This window comes from Enhydra lutris, unplaced genomic scaffold (assembly GCF_002288905.1).
Source record: "Enhydra lutris kenyoni isolate GAN:26980312 unplaced genomic scaffold, ASM228890v2 scaffoldscaffold48, whole genome shotgun sequence".
Lineage (NCBI taxonomy): Eukaryota > Metazoa > Chordata > Mammalia > Carnivora > Mustelidae > Enhydra > Enhydra lutris.
Genome location: NW_019154132.1, coordinates 15,176,869 through 15,185,501, shown reverse-complemented (window position 1 = coordinate 15,185,501; position 8,633 = coordinate 15,176,869). Strand labels below are relative to the sequence as shown.

The window sequence follows — 8,633 nt, the reverse complement described above, 5'->3', positions numbered from 1 at the left end:
TAAAACCTCATCTTAACTTGACTGTATCTGCAAAAGCCCTATTTCCAAATAAGATCACATTCACAATTTACTGGGGATTAGGAGGACTCAGTTCAACCCACAACCCATCTCACGTAGTCCCCAGCAGTATCTTGCTTCATATTTTAATTGCTTTATGTATACCCTCAAAACAGAAATAGATTTCCATAAAGATCTTCACCCATGTTGAGCATGGTGGAAAGATACGACTTTTCAGGGTTTGTGGTTTTTTTTTTTTTTTTTTTTGTTACAGTCTTTTTTCTAGAAGCCAGCTTGATGTTTATGTTCATTTTGGGAATAGCGCTGATTTGCTTTTGATGTTTACCTGTATGCCAGGTCTTCCCAGACCCTTAGGGAAGCAGTCTATGAGGAGCCATCTGAAGAGAGGAAGCTCACAGGCTCGGGAATGAAACAAACCTGCGTTCAAATCCCAGCTCTGCCACTTGGCCCTGTGTCACCTTGACCATGCACTTTGTCTCTCTCGGCCTCCATATATGGAAGGATCGAGCACTTAGGCCAGCACATGGTAATTACTCAGTACGTGTTAACTGTGGTTATTCATGTTTGCTTATGTGGTCATTATTGGTATTATTATAATCTTGCTGCTGAGTCTTCTCAGTTTCTGTGTCCTAGGGTTCTGTCCCCCGAGCTAGGCATGCCATGTCTGCACACTGTTCCTGGAACACAAGCATTTCCTGTCTGACTGCCTCTCTGCCACCCCACCATTTATCATCTGGGTTCCCGATGCACTTTGCATGCCAGGTTTCTCACCTAGATGTCTTTGGGTCCCCTGCAGGGCCTTGCTTTTCTTCACCAGATCTTCCCCACTCATGTCAGTGGGTGTCCTCTGCTACAGAAACAAGCCTAGGCAGTTGAGTTTCCACCTTGTGCCCAGTCGCATTTCAGTATTCCAAACCCAACCTGCATATCCAGAACTTGCTTTGTGTTACAAGGCCTCCGGCCCAGACATCAGATGCTACCTAGCATTTCCTTTCAGCCCAGCCTTCTCTTCCAATCACTATGATGACCTTTTCTGGACAACACCAGGCCCAGCTGCTTTCTCTGAGCCTGACCAGTCTCTTCCCTGTTCAAGTTCTAGTTTCAAGAATTGACTTTGCCAGGATCATCCACATTCCTGGTTTTGAAAGGATTCTCCAGTACCATCGGCAAGAATTCCTGGAATAAAAAAAAAACCCAAGTGTTGTTTCCCCCAAATTGAGCAGTTTTCTGCTCTTCAATTACTTTACACTCAACAGAATCAATCATGGGGAATGGAAGGGAAGAAAGGGAACGGTCAACATTAAAGAGGTCTGGGGCCATGGATAATGCATACATTCTCTCCCATTTCTGATCAAGTAGCAAATTACTTACTCCACTTAACAAGGTGAGGGAATCTCAAAACTCATCTACACATATTTTATCATGTGTATTTATGTTACTTTGGGGTGCCTGCTTACCATAGTTATGGTCAAATCCATTAACGATGAATTTTAACTCTGCTTAATGTCAAAGCCATCTGCTTGACCTCCCGTCATGCATATTCATGGTGTCATTAACAGCGAGGCCATGCCCCTCCAGTCAGCAGGCATAGAACAATGGGTCCTCCATGACCTGGAATTGCATGGTAAAATATTACACTTTAAATGATATTCCACACTAGGTAAGACTTAGTCCCATGAGTCAGATATAGCCTCTTTGCCCTACACCACTATAAGTTCTCCTAAATGTTGCCAGACGTCTTCAAGCTGGCAGGCACCGGCGCCTTCCTTGTTGTCCTCTCCAGGACAAACCTCTTAATTCAAGAACAGCCAGAGTTTGAATAGATGCTTAGAAATGCCAAGACTTAGGTTCTAATGAAGGCAGATGTCTAGAGGCAAGATAAAAGATGCCATACTGGATCTGATATAGTTTCTCCAGTTGTGTCGCCCATTGACGTGAATTTTAACTCATAGTTATCCATGTTATATTATGTGCCTGCAGATAGACCTACATACACACACAGGCCTACTGGAAAGCCCCTGTGTGTCTTTCCCGTACTCAAATTCACAAACTGGCAGTGGTGCTGCTCAAGGTCTTAACCTTATCTTAATTTATCAGGAAGGGGGGTGAAACAGCCCTAAGAGTGGGAGACCTTTTGCTCTGGGGCCTTAAAGTCCCTCCATCTTTCTAATCATAAAAGGGTTTTGGGACCTCCCAGGGTTGCAAACAATATCCTAGTGGTTTCTGGTGGTTGCCAGCAATCTTTGGGGTTCCTCGGTTTATGGCTTTGCATACAAGATGGCGCTGAGATCAAGTTCAGTTTTTTTGTTCAGGTTTGGGTTTTTTATTTTATTTTTTTTTAAGTAGACTCCACACCCAGCATGGAGGCCAACATGGGGCTTGAACTCATGAGGCTGAGATCAAAACTTGAGCTGAGATCAAGAGTTGTATGCTTAACCATCTGAGCCACCCAGGTTGCCCCTCAAGCACTTTTAAGAAGATAACTCTGGGATGGAATTCTAGAAAACTGGGAGCTTATCTATTGTTACTATAGTTGCTTAATTCTTAAAGGATAGCCTCTCGTGGGAAACCAGCCACCATGGGATATTCACATGATGGAAGAAATGATAAGCTGATGAAGGAATGTAAGGCAGTAGGGAACCAATTTAGAATCCCTCTTGATCTGACTGAGGTTAACAGCTAAGATCTGATCACTTAAAGAACATTTATTTTTAAGGGGAGCCCATTTGGCTCTGTTGCTGGAGCATGTGACTCTTGACCTCACGGTTGTGAGTTTGAGCCCCACACTGAGCATAGAGATGACTTAAAAATCTTTCTTAAAAAGAACATTTTCATTGCCCGAAAGAAAATGAGTTTGTGCTAAAGCATAAATGATCAAGAAAAGTCTTATTCACAGAACTTAACAAAACTGCTTGGTGCATGTGAATTATTTGCTACAATCATGAAAAGGGGGAGAGGCTGGTCATAAAGTGAAGAAAGCTGAGCTCTTCACTCTGCAGAGGATACAGATCTCGGAGCTGAGCTACACAGTAAAATCAACCCATGATTTGGTCTTAGAGGTCTGAGACTGGGACTGACTCAGGGCTGTAGCCTGACATCAAAGGGCATTTTGCTCCTTCCCAAAATGCTGATGGCCTCCTAATCTGGTCACCTTTCACACCCCTCTCTTGGGGCGGTCTGTCTGGCCCTAATCCCGCGGCTCTCAAGAGCTGGAATGTTGCTCTGCTAAACAGTGGGGGTAACTGGTTGTCATTCACTATAAAGTGGGAAAGATTACTTTCTCATACTCCTGGGCCTCTCAGCCAGGGTGGCAAAATGAAACACGAGTTTCACTCTGCTTCTAAATAAATAAAAGCCTATTAGCCCACAATTTTTTTTTAAGCCCACAACTCTTAATTACATCTTTTTCTACATCTTCTCTCCCGACCAGGAATGGAGACTACTTTAATCTCCCCTTTTCTTGAAACCAGCATCCATCCCTTTATTCTCAGGGATGGATGTTCCTATGTCAGAGAACTGTGGTCATGGGGAGTTACCTTTATCTTCATATTGTTCAATAACTAGTGTACATTCACTTAGTTACCCTGCATGCAGGACTTTGAAACATGTGTGGCCAATCCTAATAGTCTTCCCTGATTTATTCATTTGATTTCTTAGCCAACATTTCTATAACTCTCTCACTGTGCTGTATGGCTTACAGATTCAGAGCTACAGATATACCATGGGTACCCTCAAAAAGGTGAGATTCAGACAGAAAGAGGAGGGGTAGAAAAGTTTAAGATAAGTCAGGAAGATTAGCTACCAGATATTCAATATAATTTCAGAAGTTGTAGAAACTTTATGAGAGACTCAATGAAAGGCCTGAAATTCCTAGATGTCCGTCAACATATTACTACAAAAATAAAGCAAATTCCCCAAATGGATTTGGAAGGGAAAAAAGGGACAAGTTGCCCAAATAAAAACAAAAATTAGATTCCACAGTGTTGCTTAGGAGATTTTGAGAAGAAAATATTGTAACCCAAGAATTCCATTCTCAGCCAAATAGCAAATAAAAACACAGACATGACCTTCAGCTAAATTTGAATTTCAGATAAATAATGTGTATGTTTTTAGGATAATTATGTCCCGTGTAATATTTGGTACATACTTATCCTACAAACATATTTATTGTTTATCTGAAATTCAAGTTTAAATGAGATCTTGTATTTAACCTGTCAACTCTGATATAAAAAATATGTATCTTTCAGACATTAAAGAGCTATAGGACTTACCAGATTGTATTGTTTTCTGTAATAATGACTTAAGATATTCACAAAGTATATAAAAATTTGAATAAGAGAGACATGATTTAAGGGGGTTAAGGACTAGCAGTGACCACTCAAACTAAATTTAAGAAACCAACGTAAATATGGTTAACATTCTGGGAGAAACTACATAGTACTAAAACATAATCATGGAAAAGGAATGGAAATCCTAACAATCTAGAGCCTCTAACTGTCCCAAGAACTGGATGCAGTTGACGGCTGGGGATGAAGGTTTTGCCTATCCAGAGCACATTTCACACCAGGTAGCAAGGTTACAAGGAGGAATGATAACACACCTTATTTTGCAGAGTGCTGTTGCGCATACTATGCCATTTTGTTCTCCCACAGCCCTGGCACAGCTGAGAGAATTAATAATAAGGCAGGCAAGCACACATTTCTCACCTACAACCATTGGAAGATGAGGCCAGGAGAAGGTGAGTGGATCACCCCATGTTTAACTCCTCATAAGTAGCAAGTTCTTATCTTCAAGTTCAGTGGGTTATTCCAAGCCAAAGTGAGATATCCTCTTGGGGTTAGCCAACCCTCAAATCCAGCTTGTTGCTACCTAAGAGGTCTAAGAAGCCACTCCCACTCAATAAGTATTTGTTGACTAATGAACATTTTCTTTGTCTGTTCAAGTGTTTATCCAGTGAGTTCCATGTACCCAATTATAGTCTCTGAGGTATGTAGAGATAGTATGAAATATGACCTCTGTCTTTCAGGTTTAAAATCTACTTAGAGGGGTGCCTGGTGGCTCAGTCAGTTAAGCATATGATTCTTGATTTTGGCTTAAGTCATGATCTTGGGGTCCTGGGGAGAGCCCCCATCACAACAGGCTCTGTACTCAATGGGGAGTCTGCTTCTCTCCCTATCCCTCTGCCCCCCCACTTGTGTGTGCTTCCTCTCTCTCTCTCTCTCTCTCTCAATCTCTCTCTCAAATAAATAAATTAACCTTTTTTTAAAAATCTACTTAGAAGACCAACACACGTGGGTCAAGACTACAGGGAAGGGCTGTATTTCTAAGCCAAAACATTACAAAATGGTATTAACAGAATGATTCTAATTTTTCTAATTTATGTATTTTTAGTTATGCTGAGGAAGAAAACCCTGGATATAAACTACATCTTTGTGATTTTCTACATTTCCCAATTTTTTACAGTGGATAAGAAAGACACATCAAGAAAAAATATCTTGTTTTGTTGTTTTTAAAGAAGATATTTTTCAGAAGAACAGAACTTAGAAATGTAGCCTTCTAAAAAAGTTGTAGGTGATTCTAGAGCTGCCTTCTCTGCCATGTGGTTCATGCAAATTTCCATGTGGTGTATTTCACTCCACATTTTGAGGCTTGATATAAGAAAAAAAAGTAAGATGGCTTAACAATTTTAATATTGAGTTTTACAAGTTGAAATGATAATGTTTTGGATATATTGGGTTACATAAAATAAAATTAATCTCACTTGCTTCTTTTTACCTTTTAAAATATGATTACTAGAAAAAAAATTAAGGAGTAAAACGTATTTTAATAAGTTGATGCTGTATTACTGTTTCATTTCTCAGAAAAATTCCAAAGATATCAGGGACAAATCAAACTTGGCATGCCAGTTAAAAAAAGGACAGCATAACTACCTAAGATAGGCAAGGCTAAGAGCTACTGTCTGACCTGCAGCACACAGCAACCCTTTTCCCAAGATTGTCCTAGGCCTATCCAGAACACCAATATCATAGACACAAAAGGGTCATTCCTGGGTTGTCTTTACCCAGGAAGAAAGATGGAGGCAACTTAGCACAAGATATTTTAAGGATACACTCAAATGAAAATGTCTAAGAGAAAATGTCTTCCTTAGGACATAAAGGGAAAATATAATGGGTATAACAGAACCGTACATATGTTGTCCGTGACCTCTGTGGACATTTGCCTGAATCCCACCTGCACATGAATGGGGCAACGGGGCTGAGTTCATTGGGAGATGTGTGTTTTTGTGGTGTATGTGGCAGTATCTCTGGGGTTGGGGGCTATAAAAATGAGAAAGCAAATAAAACAGGATGGACAAAGAACAGAATAATCAAGATTAATGGGGACTCTAACTAGATCCATTTTGTCATGGTTCCCCCCACCCCCCAGGCCCTCAACAATCACAGAGACTTCAGGAATGCGCCACACAGAATCAATTAGCTCAAAGACAGGCCACATGGAACTGATTTGTTAAATATCACCCCTCCTTTACCCTCAGCCTCCAGCATCCTCCTTTAGAGTGACAGAGGCAAGGAAGACCTAACGACTGGGAGGAATCCCCAACAATTTTCCAGGGAAGAAGTCAGGCTAGTCCAAAAGTGGTTCTTCTTTTAGGGTTTTTGGGAAACTTCAGACACTGGAATTTTTATTAGTATTGGCAATGTTTGGAGCAAATTCAGTTCCAGGAGCTGCACGGTTGGACACAAGAGGGGTTCCACCAACTGCCCCAATTCCTTCCACTGTAGCAATGTGGCCAAAGGGTTCAGTGGTAGGTGGAGTCGATCCCAAGGTTCCATCTGGCATCGTAGTGGCAGGTCCTGGAGTTGCTGGGGTACCAGCTGGCACTGGAGCAGGGGGCACGGCGCCTCTGTTGTTGACGCCCATAGCACCTCCCTTAGCCATCTGGTCCGCCGTGTCTCCTGTTTTCTTGCCTCAGGGCATGTTCCCTTGAATCCTTCTTAACACTGCCACAGCTCTTCCTCATGCACCTATGCTCCAAATCCTGTCTGAGTTCCAGTTGCTTTCCTTTCTTCACTTCTTGGTTGCACATCATTTCCATCCTCCAAAGTTCTTCTCGTTGCCTCGTCAAATCCCGTCTCATGACCTGGTGCTCATGGTGAGTGGCCTCCATCTCCACCTCCAGCTTCTCACCAGCTTCCCTGATGTTGTGGTCCGCTTGGTCCTGCTGCTTTTCCATCTCAGTGAGTGTCTTCCAGCTCCTGGCATACTCGTACTCCAAGGAGCCAGGCTGCGCAAATCTGGGCGTCTGCTCTTGCTCCTTGTGAAATTGTTGGTTCTTTATCACCAGCTTCTCTGGAACTCCTCTTCATCATCCAACTGGTCCATGGGCTCCACAGTCATGGGCTGGGGAAATGTGATTAGCAGGAAGGCACCTTCACTGCACCTGTCCAGAACCTTCCGAACCGGTGGCCTTCCTGCGAGTTCAACAATGTCTTTTCCTGAGTGCCTTTCTTAATCACCCACGATGACTTCAGATGGCCTTTTCCATCTGGCCAAACACAGAAAAGGCTTCCTCCCCTAGCTCATTGGCAACATACTGAAGAAGGTTTCGGTCTGTAAGGGAATGCACTGGGGCATGCAAAGCACACATGCTGCGGCTTTCAACGGAGTGGCATGTTGTCCAGCTCTGCTCTGGCAATTTCTGCTGCGGTTCCTGTTCGCAAGCAGATAAAGCCAAAGCTCTACTCTGTGAATGCAGACTTTGCCTGCCTTCCCTTCTGTCTCAAACAGTTTCCTCATCTCCTCAATGACGTCACGAGGAAGATTGCCCACAAACCACCAGCTATGAAGATCTTCTCTCCTGGTTTCCTAAAATTCTTCAGGTCAAGAGTCAAGCCTTCATTTGAGCTTCTGGGTTGATGCCCATTGGCAGGTAATGGTAGCCATGATGGCTGCTGCTGGTGTTGCAACTGGTGCTGCTGATGCTTCATTGGAATATGGTTTTGCTTCCCCAAGTTAAAGGTTTTATTGCTCTGCATATCTGCACCTCTCTACCAACTCCTCTGCCCTCAGAGTAATAGCAATGCTACACAGCCTCTACCATCCCTAGATTGATGACTAGAAAATTGCGTGACAATTTTGACATGCATGGCTTGCATTGGTTTTCACATCATATTTCCATGGAACAGTGGGCTCTACACGGATAGACCTTCTACACGGGAATTGGATATTTTAGAAAATGCTACAGATGTACCATTGGGGGGTCCACACAACCCCAGGAAGTTCTACCTGGGCATGCTACCAAAACAGTGAGTTATTTCTATTTAAAATCAGTGGAGGGACATCTGGGTGGCACAGCTGGTTGGTTAAGTGTCTGACTCCTGGTTTCAGCTCAGGTCTGATCTCAGTGTCATGGGATCGGGGCTCTGCACTCAGCTCTCTCCCTTGTCATCTAACCTCCTACAAGCTCCCCACCCCCGGGCTCTCTGTCTTTCTCACGGAAATAAATAAATAAATCTTTTAAAAATTAAATAAAATTAGGAGAAAGTCTCAGCGACACAAATCAATGAATCCAAGTCAGGAATCATTGAGTAGGGTACTTGGAATTTGCATTTTTA

General features: G+C 42.7%; 1 pseudogene; it reads right to left on the bottom strand.

Moving 5' to 3' along the window:
- Positions 1–6,684: 6,684 nt before the first annotated feature.
- LOC111156688 lies at positions 6,685–8,054 on the bottom strand (annotated as a pseudogene).
- Positions 8,055–8,633: the final 579 nt, after the last annotated feature.